This window comes from Schistocerca nitens, chromosome 5, assembly GCF_023898315.1.
Source record: "Schistocerca nitens isolate TAMUIC-IGC-003100 chromosome 5, iqSchNite1.1, whole genome shotgun sequence".
NCBI classification, from domain to species: domain Eukaryota; kingdom Metazoa; phylum Arthropoda; class Insecta; order Orthoptera; family Acrididae; genus Schistocerca; species Schistocerca nitens.
This window is the reverse complement of record NC_064618.1, coordinates 738,376,603-738,392,296: the sequence shown is the minus strand read 5'-3', so window position 1 is coordinate 738,392,296 and position 15,694 is coordinate 738,376,603.

Below are 15,694 nucleotides of genomic sequence, written 5' to 3'. Positions count from 1 at the left end.
ACTCATTTTATGATTCATGTTAAGAAAGGTCATGGTATCCAAGCCAACTTTCTTTTAACTGTAACTCAAATTTTTTCTAACGTTTGACTGTATGAGAGACTTGCAGGAAGTTACATATTCACATGGAAAGTGAGATTTTTATTATGTATGGAGTTCAAATACATTGTTAGTTGACAAAAAGTAAAGTTTGTATGTCTGCTTATTTCATAAGTAGAAAGAGTCTATTCCTGTACCTAGCGTTATTTGACGGGGAAGAAGTCAAGAGGGTTCCAGCAGCCGGCTATTCAGTAAAGAAGAGTGGCTGCAAATTCCAAGTAAGTCACCTCGTAAAGAAGTGGAAGGTGGTTTGGGGGAATAAGCCAATATAACCCAGATCCACACTCACACTTTAAGTCATCAGAATATTAAAGAGTATTGTTGCCGCAGTAGATGGCACCAACAAATGAAAAGTCCTCTGACCATGTGCCAAGTGTTCCTTGAGTGTTGCATGCTGTGTGACATGCATCAGCAGAATGGTCGAGTATTCATGTCAGGAACAAGGCAAGATGGTGTTTGTGTAGAGCCAAGCACACGGAAATGGTTGGGAGGCAGCATGGTTATAACAAAACAAGTACTCTGTGATAGATCTTATATTGGTTTAGCTATAAAGTTTGTCATTTAATAAGTTTTGTAAGACTGTGTGGGGCAAAGGTGCAATATAAACATGCTTGCACCAAAAAGAGATTTGTACAAAAAGAAAGATGAACATATACCTATATTCTGATGTTTTCTTAAGCCACTCTTCAACTATCTGTCTCTTGCTGTCTGTGATCCTGGGTGGATGTGTTGCATGTGTGTAGGGAAGCTAAGTGTATTTGTGTAAAAGTTTTTCACAATATATCTTATGGAAAGGGAGGTATTTTCTTTCATTTCTAATTCACTCATGATACGTAGATACAACACAGCCAGCAATCTTTGGATATAACAGCATTCTTTATCACAGTGATCGATGGCACTTCCTTTTCTTCAAGAAAGAAGCGAGAAACATGCCACATCAATTCTATAGGAATTGTTAACAAAGCTTTGCCTTACTTGCTTTAACACATCATTAGATTCATGCAGCATAGCTGAGAATTTTTTTATGGCTTACTGAGGACCAAGTTCCAACAAAACACTTATCCCTCTCATAAACAGTGAGCGTACCTCGAGAACCTCTACTGTACTTGGTACGAAAATCATGTCGAACTGTTGTCACAGACTTTGATTCATCAAACCAAAACACAGAGCGAGCTGGTGGTGGTGGTGGTGGTTAGAGTTTAACGTCCCGTCGACAACGAGGTCATTAGAGACAGAGCGCAAGCTCGGGTTAGGGAAGGATTGGGAAGGAAATCGGCCATGCCCTTTCAAAGGAACCATCCTGGCATTTGCCTGAAAGGATTTAGGGAAATCACAGAAAATCTAAATCAGGATGGCTGGAGATGGGATTGAACCGTCGTCCTCCCGAATGCGAGTCCAGTGTGCTAACCACTGCGCCACCTCGCTCGGTCAGAGTGAGCTCCCTTGGGGTCAATGAACGCAGTCATCTTCGCTATAACTGTTGCTAGCGCTTGTGATTTGGAACTAGCAGATTGTGTGAGTCAAAAGGTGACCTATATTCCTATAAAATCATGCTACAACTGGCACCGGCACTTACAGTGTTGTGATTTGGTGCCAGCATACAACACATGTCGAAGCTTGATCTATTTTCCAACAAAATTCTTCTGTTCACAAATATTACAGTTTCAGAAAGTATCACTCATGTGAAACATGGCTTGCTGTTTCGTCACATGATATCTTGAGAACTATGGATGTAGGGCAACAGGCAGATTCCATATTCCTAGATTTCCAAAAAGCATTTGACATGGTGCTATACTGGCAGCTATTAACGAAGCTACAACCATATAGAATAAGTTTCCAGATATGTGAGTGGCTCAAAGACTTCTTATGTGACAGAAAACAATATGTAGTCCTCATCGAGTGTTCATCAGAAACAGGGAATCGTCAGGAGACCCCAGAGAAGTGTGACAGAGCTGCTGTTATTTTTTGTATACATAAAAGATCAGGTGGACAGAACATCAGCTGCAGCTGTTTGCTGATGCTGTGGTGTGCGGGAATGTGCCTTCGTTGAGTGATAGTAGGAGGATACAAAATGACTTAGACAAAATTTCTAGTTGGTGTGATGAATGGCAGCTAGCTCTAAATGTAGAAAAATGTAAGTTAATGCTGATGAACAGGAAAAACAAAACACATAACATTCAAATACAACATTAGTAGTGTGCTGCCTTACACAAGTCACATTGTTTAAGTATCAAGTACTAACATTGCGAAACAATATGAAATAGAATGAGCATGAAAGGATCATAGTAGGGAACGTAAATGACTGACTTCAGTTTATTGGAAGAATTTTAGGAAAGTGACGTTCATCTGTAAATGAGACCGCATATAGTACACTAGTGCAACCCACTGTCAAGTTCTGTTTGAGCATTTGGGATCTGCACCAGGTCGGATTAAATGAAGACATCAAATCAATTCAGAGTTGAGCCACTTAAGCTGATAGATTCATTATCCGTAGATTCAAACAACATGCAAGTATTTCGGAGATGCTTCAAGAATTGAAATAGAAATCACTGGAGAGAAAGTACGGTTCTTTTTGAGGAGCACTACTGAGAAAATTTAAACTGGTATTTGAAGCTCACTACAGAACACCCCTCTTGCCATCAACAAATATTTTGCATAAGAACCACGAAGATATCTGAGAGATTAGGACACATACAGAGGCATATAGACAGTTGTTTTCCCCTTGCTCTACTTGTAAGTGGAACAGGAAAGGATATGACTAGTACTAGTACAGGCTACTCTCCGCCACAAACTATATGTTGGCTTGCAGAGAATGTATATAGATGTAAATGTACATGTAGGTGTAGATGTAGGCAAATATCACTCTGGTCAAAGGAGAGTTAATGTATCAGCCAATTTAGACCGTTTCAGTGATAATCATAGCAAGAGACTGCGGAGGTGCAAACTTCAATGCGTGAACTGCTGCTGGTGAAAGTACCAGCCAGCCACACACTTTGAAATAATCCATGTTATTCTCACCTCCTAATGGCATCAGTACTTAAATAGCAGTATAGATGTTGACTGTAAAAATGGAATGGTGCCATATTCAGATAACTGAAGTAATTAAAATCTATAAAACATGTTGTAAAATTTTTCCACTGTATTAATTATCTTTTGTTTTCTTTGTTAGATGAAACAAGTAATACTGCCAAGAGAAAGAGAGGAACAGTCACGAAAGAAGAATACACATTGGTGGAGAATAAAATTTGTATGGTAACTACCAGGGGAAAAAATTGTGAAACTCACTGAGAAAATAGAAAAATTTTAACTTATAGCTTGCATGGCTCACTTGGTAGTGCCTCACTCGTATCTAATGGTAGCAGTACCTCTCCCCACCCATCCTAAAAATTGGAGCATTTTAAATTGTGTAAAATAATGTATTTATTAAAAATTATTTTTTGGCTGATAACTTTGAATAAGAGTAAGTGCCACAACAATGAGTTTGCAACACATTGTACGATAATTTACAACATTTTCTCAGAGTGATTAAGAAAGGGACATTCATTTTAAAATTCTGCAATTAATAAATCAAAAGTACAGAAATGGATACACCAGATAAAACCATTGTTGACATTTCAGTAACTGATGTACAAGCACAAAATGTCGCTGCAACTAACACAATGACAAATGATAGTGAGCGTGAACATGTCGGTGAGTCAGACAATTGCAAGTATTATTTAAGCTGAACTATGAATGAAGATAGCAACGTTGTGATCAGTGACATGACTTTACTTACAGTAGATGAAAGACATGGTACCGCAGATTTTAGTAGATCTAAAATTTCCCTGATGGGGCGAAATGGACCTGAACAATATCAGATACGACTCAGTAGGTGTTGAAAATGATACACTAAAATTTAAACATTTTATGCACAGGATGATGAAAGCTCTAAATAAGTTTAAGAATGAACAAACACAAATATCTAATGAACAGACACAAAACTTAAATGATCTAACACAAAAATTTAACAATTTAACACAAAAAAAATCAAAGATTCTTCAAAAAACAAACACAAACATTTAATTATTTTAGGAACCACGTGACACAAAAATGTGAGGAACTTTCAAATGAACAAATTCAAAAATTTGATGACCTAAGTAAAATGTTATTCACTGGTCTATCAAACGATTTAACATGTAAGTTGTCCGAAAAGGGAAAATAATTAAAGATGGTGTTATTCACACGTGTGTCTCAAGAACTAGATAAGCTAGGTAAAAAGTTATTGGATGTTGACAGGGCACAGGAGGAAATGGCAGATAAGATGAAAACCATGAGCACCATACACATTAAAATGCAGGAAACTCAGTCAGAAATTAATAAAAATGTAAGGGAACTGCAAGATATTATTACCCAGTTGCAAACTATACATAAAAATTTGCCTGATGCAGTACAGACACTGTCTGTAGAATTGAAAAATTAAAAATTGTGTAGTATGTTTGTAAAGAAAACTGAAGAAAGAATATAAGGGCGTAAAGAACTTAATGAGAAGAACCAAATCATGATTACTAGATAAGGGTACGACACTAGCACAGAAGGTAGTGTGGGAGCATATGACCTATGTAGAAGGGGTCAAAGAGTTAATCAAGGAGAAGGAAAATGAAATAACTGGCATGACTGAATCAGGTTTAAAGGCAGCAGAAGAAAACTTGTGGAACAGTTTAACTGGTGGTACTGATATCATTTAACTGGTGGTACTGATATCACGAAGGAGCCACTAATCACTAGCACACAAGGTAGTGTGGGAGCATATGACCTATGTAGAAGGGATCAAAGAGTTAATCAAGGAGAAGGAAAATGAAATAACTGGCATGACTGAATCAGGTTTAAAGGCAGCAGAAGAAAACTTGTGGAACAGTTTAACTGGTGGTACTGATATCATTTAACTGGTGGTACGGATATCACGAAGGAGCCACTAATCACTAGCAATCAGTTGCAGTCAGGCAGATCAGAGAGCAGCAATACCTATCCACTGTTTACCACTAGTCCTTCAGGTAGAGAGGAAGGGGAGTATAAAATGCAACAGACACTGCCAATGTAAATAACAGTTGCACCGACATACACAGAGTATACCTGTATGCAGCTGAACAATGCAACAGCAGTAGCAGGCAGTACCTCTTGCCTGTCTAATCTTCTAGGTGATGAAGGATTTCTAGACAGTAGGATGTTCACAGCCTTTGTGTATGGGAGCAGAAGCTATGAATTTTTTGTCTTGCCTTCGGACTTAAATGTGAGTGAAGGTGTCTTCAATTTCACATTAGACAAGTTTTTATGTCCATAACTACTTAATAATGTCTCTGTCTACATGGATGACTTGCTAATAGCAACACCTACCTGGGAAGAGCATTTGCAACTTTTGGGAACAGTACTGTACCGATTCTCAGAATATGTTACAGCAAATTTAAAGAAGTCTGAATTTGGGAAGGTAAAGGTCAAATTAAAGGGACACATCATGTCACCTCAAGTTATTTTGCCAGATCCAGGAAAACTAGATGCAATCAGACATTTTCCACCAACTCAGAACAAAAAACAACAAAAAGTTTATCTGGGCTCAGTGTCTTCCAGTAGAAAATTTATTCCTGACTAGTTGCCAAACAGCGATGCCCTGTTAAACTTGTTACGGAACAATAATCCATGGATATGGACCAATCAATGTCAGAGCAACATTGAAAACATAAAAGAAGATCTACTCAATGCAAATATATTGCTTCTCCAAGACTTGTCACAAGAGTTTTGTTTAAGCATTGATGTGTCTTCGCAGGGTCTGGGGGCATGCCTGTTCCAAATCACTGGGACAGATGAACAACAAAAACACCCAAGATAATTAGTTTTGTAAGCAGAATTCTTACTGAATGTGAGTGATCACATTCAGTAATGGAGCTCGGAGCTCTCTCTACAGTGTGGGCTTTTAAGAAATTCAAGTATTATTTTTGGGAAAAACATGCCAAAGTCTACTGTGAGCATCAAGCCCTTTCTTTTCTCTTTAAGTACAAATTGCTACACAGAGGAATAGCCAGACGGTGTCTTCACTCGCAGGAATTTAGTTTCGATGTAGTGTACATCAAAGGTAAATAAAACACAATTGCTGGCACTTCGTCAAGGCTACTCCATGGATTAAATGAATTTTTAGAACTCACTGAACAGAATTCTAGAATTTGCATCCCACTTACACAGGGCAAAACACACCAATTCTATTATGTAAAAATGTGCAATAGACCAGAGCAATGTAAAGCAGAAGATCCACACTGGAAAAATGTATCACTCAAACTACGTGAAGGAGACAACGATGATGATTTTTTTTTTTAATTATACTATTCATGAAGGGATACTGTTTCACCAATGTATACCTAACCAAGAACAGAGCTGCAGATGTTTACCTGAAAAGTTTGTAGATGAATTCGTTCTTTACACTTACAACATATGTCATCATGGTGTTTCTGAATGCTGATATGATAAAACACATATTGCTACTTCCTCATCATGTGGCACAAAATTCATACTATTTACAAAGAAGTACTGTGTCACCAATGTATACCTAACCAAGAACAGAGGTGTGCATGTTTACCTGAAAAGTTTGTAGATGAATTTGTTCTTTACGCTCACATTGTTTGGAATCATCATGGTGTTTCTAAATGCACTGATAAGATAAACACGTACTGCCACTTACCCAACATGTGGCGCCGAATTCTTCAAGTAATTCAAAAATGTATTACTTGCCACAGGATCAAATACTCCAAGAAATCAAAATTAATTGAACTGCATCCAATAGTTCCCAAAACCTTCAGTATTAGTATCTTTGGATGCTGTCAGTCCTTATCCAAAAGGAAAATGGGGATTTAAGTATGTAATTGCCTTGTTATGATGTTTTCTCCAAATATGTTAAGCTGTATGCGGAGAGGTCAGGGAACACCAGTTCTATTATTAGAAGAATTACAGACGACTATCTCCAGAGAGTAGGGAAGCCACAGCTAATGTTAACGGATAATGCATCACACATCATAGGTAAGAGACGGAAGGTATTCACGACCACAAATAAAATAAAACACATACTGGTATCACAATTCCATCCTGGAGAAAGCCCCATAGCAAGGGAGTTTAAGGAATTTAACAGATTTAAATGCTGCTACACACCACAAGAACAAAAAAAAATGGATCGAGTTCATCTTGCCATCTCAGAAAATCATTAATAACTTGCTGCATACTTCGAAAGGTTTTACACCAACTGAATTGATGTTTAAGAAATGAGAAATGGATGAGTGGGAAAAACCACTGCCTAAAGTACCCAAGGGAGATACATCATCTGAAAAAAAATACACCAAGCCTTGATTAATCTAGGGGAGAAGGCCAAGCACACAAAAAAGTCTAACAAAGGAAGATTAGGGCGCACTGTACAATTCCACACAGGATAAGAAATATTGTTGCGAATGCACCCAAAGTTTACCAAACATGGAAAACTTAACCACAAGTGGCAACTCTTATACAATGGCCCATTTGTAATTACACAAGCCTCTTCAACCAGGATCATACAGACTACCTTACCTTATATGTGGAAAGGACAAGGACCTTTACCCACACAAGGATCTAAAAGAATTTGTATGCTGAATGGATCTGACAAAATGTTAAACCAACTCATGAAGTTAATGTGCTTAAGTACAGTGAAAATATTTCACTACAAATTATGAAAGACATTCACACCATTATAAGTTTCTCTCTTGTTATTTATATGTGTGTAAATAGAAATTACGTAAGACATTAGTTATTTAATATTTTGTTGACTGACAACAGGATGATGTGAAATAAGTAATAAGCTGAACTTCATCAACATGATGCAAACTCAGTACTATTACAACAAAAACAATCAATTTTTGACAAAATAATGTGATTGGATGGATAAAATATCTACTCACCAAGTGGTGGCAGAACGCACACATAAAATAAGGTTGTAATTAGGAAATCTTTCAGAGCTAGTGACGCCTTCTTCAGGCAGAAGGGTTGAAGGGGAATGAAGAGTGGTGAAGGAAAAGGACTGGAGAGGTCTAGGAAAAGGGGTAGATTTCGGGAAAGTCACCCAGAACTGCAGATCAGGGGAGACTTATCGCAGGGGATGAGAAGGAAAGACTGGGTCTACTCAGTTTTTTCACTGGGAACAGTAACTGTAAATTGTTATGAACATGGAAAACTGATGGTCATGGCTAGAATGGAGTTAGAGCAGTAGAATACTAATAAATGGCACTGCTTATGACATATGGGGCACAACACTTCATCTGCCAGCAGCATATTTTACCCCACTCTGTGCCAAGGATAAGTTAAGTAGAGGATACTGTAAGTCTTTCTTTCTTCTGGTATTAGAATCATGAATGAAACTGTTGTTTTTAAACTGGTCCATGTTGTTGAGAACAAATTTCATTACTGAGTAAATGTACTGTGAGGCTGTTGTAAGAATTCCTAACCTTTATACAAATTCCCACAAGATGTGCGACTATGAGTCCCACACATGATTCTGGACACTTTCTTTTGAGCAGTGAATACTTTTTGCCTAAGTATTGAGTTATCCCAAAATATTATTCCATATGACATCAGAGAGTGAAAGTATGCAAAATATGTTAGCAGTTATTCTGATTGCAAAAGTTGCTGAACATAGTTGCTTTAGGAGGTCCAAAATATGAATTTTCCAATTAATAATCTCATCTATATGTACACCCAAAAACTTAGTATGCTCTACCCCGGGTACTGACTTCTGTTGATGTGTTATATTTATTGAAGAAACTGTGCTCCTTGCAGTAGAATATTGGATGTACAGTGTTTTTTTCAAAGTTCAGAGCAAGCCCAATCACAGAAAACCAATCAATAACTTTTCTGATGACATTATTTGCATCATTTTCTATTGGAGTTTCTTTTACTGGATTAATAATAATGCTGCATCATCAGCAAACAGAGTCAGTTTAGCTTCTTGTTTCAGATAAGGAGGGAGGTCGTCCACATATATCAAGAACAGAAGGGGACCCATGATCGAACCCTGTGGAACACCTAATGTAATTTCACCCCAGTTAGATGAAGTGGGAAATTTCCTTATATAATTTAAACCATATAAAGAAACTTTTTGCTTCCTGTTCTGTAGATACAACTTATACCACTCACATGTTGTTACATTTATATCGTATAATTGTAATTTCTCTAACCTAATGTCATGGTTCAGACAATCAAATACTCTGGATAAGGCAGAAAATTCCTATTGGTGACATTTTACTATTTAAAGACTCTAATATGTGGACAGTGAAACTGTATGTTGCTGTCTTGGTGAAACAGCATTTTTGAAATCTGAACCGTGATTTACTAAGTATCCCATTACTGTTCAGATGGCTAACCCCTCTTGAGTACATTACTTTCTCGACGATTTTTGAAAATGTGGTAAGCAAGGATACTGGACAGTATTATAGTATTATTGATATCTGTGGTATCCCCTTTTTTGTAGAGAGGCTTGACAATGGCATAGTTTAACCTGTCCAGGAAAATACCTTGAGTTAGTGATGCACTACATATGTGACTCAGAACATCAGCTGTAACTTGTTTTAATATCTTGTTAGAGATGTCATCTACTCCAACAGAACATTTATTTTTCAAAGGTTTAATGATTTTGCTCATTTCACAAGAGGTTGTCGGTGAAAATTAATCAAACATATCTCAAAACTGACTCTTCCATGTACTGATTGGCTTTTTCCTTTTGAACTATTCGCACCAATTTTTGCACCTGCACTTAAGAAATGGTTGTTAAATACATTATTGACTTTTGTACTGTTGGTTAAGATGGTCTCATTCTCTTTAATAGAAATATTACCACCCCAGTGGTTACTTTTCCTGTCTCTCTTCTAACAACATTCCACATTGATTTGATTTTTTGCCTGAGTTGTTTATTTCATCTCTAATATACATATTTTTTTTTATTTTCTGACAACTTTTCTCAGTATGTTACAATAATTTTTATTATTTCTGCATCTTTACTAATTCTTTCTCTCACACAATTTTCTTTTTCTTTCTGAAGACACTTTAGTACCTGTAGTCATCCCAGGTTTCTTTGAAAACTGTTGGTGTTACATCTAGTAATTTTTTTAGGGGCAACAATGTTTCAAAAACGACATAATTATCAAGAAATATGTCGCATTCATCATTAGCATTTGGCTCATTATAAGCACCTACCGGGTTGACCAGTCCTACACCTTCACTTCTTGATTTCTGAACTGTACACCCCGCTAGGTTAATAAATTGAGCATCATGGTCCAACAATCCATTTATCACAGGGAAAGCATGTGTTAGTTTTAGATCCTCTTTCTGTAAAGATACATTATCTATTAAAGTGCTACTGTCTTTACCTATACACGCGAGGAAGTTGATCACTGATTCTAAGTTATATGTCATTAATAACATTTCTAGTGCACTTTTCCTTTCGGAATTGCTTAGTGAGTTTACAAAAGTCTGGAAGCACTGGAAGGCTGACCACACAAGGAAACTAGTACACAAGTGTCATTACTACGCACACCGCAGAAAAGTGCAGGCAAACCACCATGATCTCAGTTACAGTGTCCAGTGTTTCCAGAGATGCTATGTCAGTCAACCCTCTGCAGGCCTACGATCTTCTATGGAGTAGCAAGTCTCACTGGAAGAACTCTGCCACTGCACGCTGCAGTGCCAACTTCTGGGCCAACAATGACAGGGTGCATACACTGACAACAACCTCTAGCCCACTGGAGACTTGAGCATCAGAGCCAAAAAGCTGATCTCCGTCCGTCATCATGAGGGTGAGCCAATGCTGCTGCTCGCCCATTCCTGTAGCAGACCCTGATGCTGTTGGCCTCTGTCTCCTAACTGGAGGCTGCAGGTCAAACTCTATACAACAACATGTACTTCATCTGGGCCAAGGTCATCAACTGGGTACACGTCTTCAACATCAACAAGAGCACTTTGGAGATCAGCTTGAATTGCTGCTATCCATCATTGCCTAGAATGGTGTGCTGCCTGCGAAACCTGACGGGCACCGACTGGCCATAACGTAACAGCTTTCACATGACCCATCCTCTACAAAGAGCATTGCCGTGCAATGCTGACAGGCTTCGCGTGTCACCAGCCCAACTGAGCTGCCAGTGCGCTGGGAAGACAATTCTGTATTTCAGATTAATAAACATGTCACAGGAAATAATGTTTTCTTGGTACTCTCGAACATAAACAGATCCTCCCTAAGGCACCCCTGACAGACACAATCCTGATGACTGTCTAGGACCAGCCCCTGTAATTTCTTTGGCAGTGCCTGGAGTAATTATAAATTGCCTTGTTGTATGTGAGAGTGCCTCTTGCGTGTATTCTACTGCTTTATCCCTTGAAATGTCATTGCCAGTCTTCTGAGCTCCATCAAAGAAGAGATTAGTAAAATACATTGGCTGACTGTTGTTATTTACTATGTGTTTTTTTTTTAACAACAATGCAATAACAATGTCTTCACATACCTTAACTGATTTCCTTGTTTCTCTTTTAATTACTGCCCATTCAGATTTAGTTTCATTGTCTGAATTTTGTATTTCAGACATTACACAGTTTTTTTTAAAATCTTTTAATGATTCTTTTAACAAAGAACAATGTTTCCTGTAACACACCTGAAAGCAAGAGGAAATTACAGTATTCATATTTCCTGAGGACATAAATCTCCATGATAGCATCCCCTTGGATAAAAAATTCCTTACATGTCTCTATGCAGGGACTACTTAGCAGGGTGCTGTAAATGGGAAATATAAATCAGAAATCCGGTGCTCTATGGGTCAGAGTGTGAAATGTGAGAGCCATTAAGCAGGCAGGCAGAATGCCAAAACTAAAACAATAGATGAATTAATGAAGTGTGATGGTTGGAAGATCATGACTTCTGGATGAGAGTACAGGTTTAGTAATGCAGGAGTAGGCTTAATAATGAATAAGAAAATATGCACATCATGGGCTACAAATTGAACAGCAAAGTGCACCCTCTACAGAAGCAAAGGCTTATAAGCTTATTAAGCTGCATACTATTAACACCAAAGTGCAACCACTTCAGAATCAAAGGGTTAGAAGCTTATTATGTCCACAGATGATGAAGAAATTGAAAAAAAATGTATAATAGGGTATAAGAAATTTATCAGATAGTTAACACATTTGGAAACCGGCCACTTTTTAGAAGATCATCCAGCCTATGAAACCGATCATTTATGCTATTATACAAGGTGGTACTGGCACATATGTAACTCACGTATCTTCACGAGTAATACATCTTCATGATTTAGTTTTCATATTTACTTCAGTTCTCTCATAGACTACAAATTTTAAAGTAATGACAAATTTCAATTATCCTTCCAGGGGAAATGTGCATGGAGAGGTATTGAGCAATTTCTTCATCTTGAGCTTCCAAAATTTCTTGCTCACTCAACAAATGATGTGATGTGATTTTTAGCAGACATACAGCAAATACCAAAAACTAATGAGTACAGGCATAACATTATGTCAATGCAAACATATTGGTTCAGTCACTCATGACTGCATCTGTTACTTTCTAGAAATCAGCGACAGAAGGCAGCACCAGTCAAGGGACAGGTAGCAAGACATCCACCCATTGTTCTCATATGAAATGAGTCAGTCTTTGAGCAATAAGTGCCTCGCCCATTATGAAATTGAGGCCCAACTTGCATTCAGACACCGTCTATTTAAAAAAAGGTTGTGGTCTGAGCTATGCTTGGGCTCAGTCGCCAAACTGCTAACGCAGCAGAAATTTAATTGTGATGAAAGAATGGAATTCAAAAGTAGGTAAAAAACAGAAGGAAAAAGAGTAAGATGAGATGGAATGAAATGAGAAACATCAAATGTACATTGCCTACCAAAAACAAAGACCCAAAAGGGGAGAAGGAAACAGAGTGAAACTTCATGGGTTGAGAAGGTGTGTGATGTTATTTCAGTGATCATAAAACTGAGTCTAGTTTACAAGGAACTTGGCAGTAAGAGCCTACCACCTCTAACCTCAATGCACCCACTCATTCAGTTGAAGTCATTGTATTCTCTGCTGAAGGAAGTTGGCCCACAACTGCTGTAACTGGCACTTGATACCCTGGATACTGGCATTGGGATGGAGTTGACATCCAATCTGGTCGTACACATGATCTATCAGGTACAGATCTGGGGACCTTGCTGACCATGGAAGTACCTCAGGATTACACAGACAGTCCACTGACACACATGCCATGTGTGTGCAAATATTGTCCTATTGAAAAACACCACCATGATACTGTTACATGAGATAACATATGAGAACACAAGAGGTGCCATGAGTTCTCTAAATTACTGTCAGCTGTGACCTGAAGTCATACCCAATGGCTCCCCTGACCATGATGCGTCAGGAGTAACACAACTGCCTATCTCCAAAATGTTGGAAGAATGGGACCCCTCCAGAGATCACCATACTCATACTCACTGACAATGGTCATATGAAGTAGTGTAGGAAAACAGTGTAATGGCATTCATCAGTAGTCTATGTTTCCCAGTCACAGAACCATTCCAAACACAGAACTTGTGGTTGACCAGAACTTTGACGAGTGTGCATGCTTACACATCTGCATGCAGGGCAACACCGGGCTGCTGTCACGTCTCAGTGCCCTCAAATCTGGATGTTCCATGATACAAATAGCCACTCAAATGGAGACCTACACGGGAACCTCTTTCAGACTCTGTCAGATGTAGATAATACTGTCTCATATGAGTATGTGCTATTCTGGTGGCCTTTAAAGTGATCACTCTTTGCACTTTATATACCCTACAAAGTCTGGTACCGACACTGAACACCCTGACATACCTTGGTAGCCATTCTTCATATCATGGAGAATTACGGTTATATCACCTACATATTTGCCAATGATAGTACATATTCCAAGTTACACTCACATCTGATCATGTCTGCTGTGTGCTTCAGATTTTTTTTGTCTGATAGCACATCCGAAAGAACAGAATCGACTCATAAAAATGGGAATCTGGATTGAGGGGGGAGGCCATTGTGTCTAACCTCTGTGCCAAGATGGTATAGACAGTTAATGCTTTTGCCTAAAAAGCACAAGACCTAGGTTTGAATCACAGCCTTGGTACAAATTTTCATTTGTTACCAATGAATTCTTTCATTGCCCGAATGTTGAACAGGCGAAATTTCCCCTTTCTGATCTATTCTATGTCCAGCTGCATGATCAAACACATCAATTGTGTCGGTTCTTTCAAACGTAGAAATATATGGAAATGTTCATGGTACAAATTTGTCATAAAGCTATGAAAACTCATTAGTTTTTCATCATAATCACATGGAAGTAACCGAAGGTTGTTTTCCTCTGAAAGCCTAATCCATTTTAGCTGAATAATCTTGATAGTAAGGCCTACTTAGCTTTGAAATCAGTGATGCCCAGTTTTTTGATGAATCCAATGTTTGGAGTTGACACATTTCACTAGTCACTGCACATCCATATTGTTGCTTCTCATCTACATGATCGCAGATCCTTTTTTCAAGTTATGGATGGTGTGTTTTTTGGCTGTGAAATCCCTGGCAATAGAATTTATTCACCTTCAAACATCTTACATGTTATTGGTGTAAATACTTACATAGAAAGCTAAGACAATGAGATATATAAAATTTCATGATATTTACATCAGTGACACAATGTTACATATAATATGAAAACTGTATATGCAGGGACCTATTAACAAGTGATTTATTACAAATTAGTGTGGCAGCAATCAGAACTTCATGCCACTTAAATCTGATTCCTCAAACTCTTTTCTGAAGTAGTATGCTTTCTTCTTAAACAACCCTGCTAGAACAATTTCAAATGTACTATAGAGCACAGAATGGGCAGCTTTTTGGAGTCTACTGAAAAATATGGGGTATATATATTTGTGGCTGTTGTGAACTTTAGCTAGCCTACTTTAGGGTATATCAATCAGTTGTCAAATTCTAGTGTTTGTATTCATGTACTAGCATCCTTAGGTTAAAATTATTTAAATTCTCTTTAACACTGAGAAGGCAACTATAACGTTTTGGACGACTTGAAGTGCTGAAGTATGTGTGCAAACTTCAACTTCTTTAACAATACAACTTACTTGAGATGGTCAGCCGACTTACCTAGCTGGTTAGCCTGCTGCAGCAAACTCCCTTTCTCTTCTTCACTGCAGTATATTGCTGGGAACAGGAATTTCTCAAGACATACACAGTTTCTTTTGCTTCACTTAACGATGTATATTTAAACATCAAACTTTTACAAATCTCACTTTCCACATGAACAAATACTGTTAAGTAAGTCTCGTCACGTGTCCAAATGTTAGAAACAGAGTTACATTTACAACAGAGTTGGCTTGCTAACCATGACTCTATTATACAGAAATCATACACCTGTCTTGCCTTTAGCTCAAGTTAAAAGTTACTAAAAATATTTTTTTAACTCAACTGTTTTTTCATCACTAACAATAGTCACAGTTATAAAACAGCACAGAATAACACAGAAGTTCCTTGGTTCTGTGTATG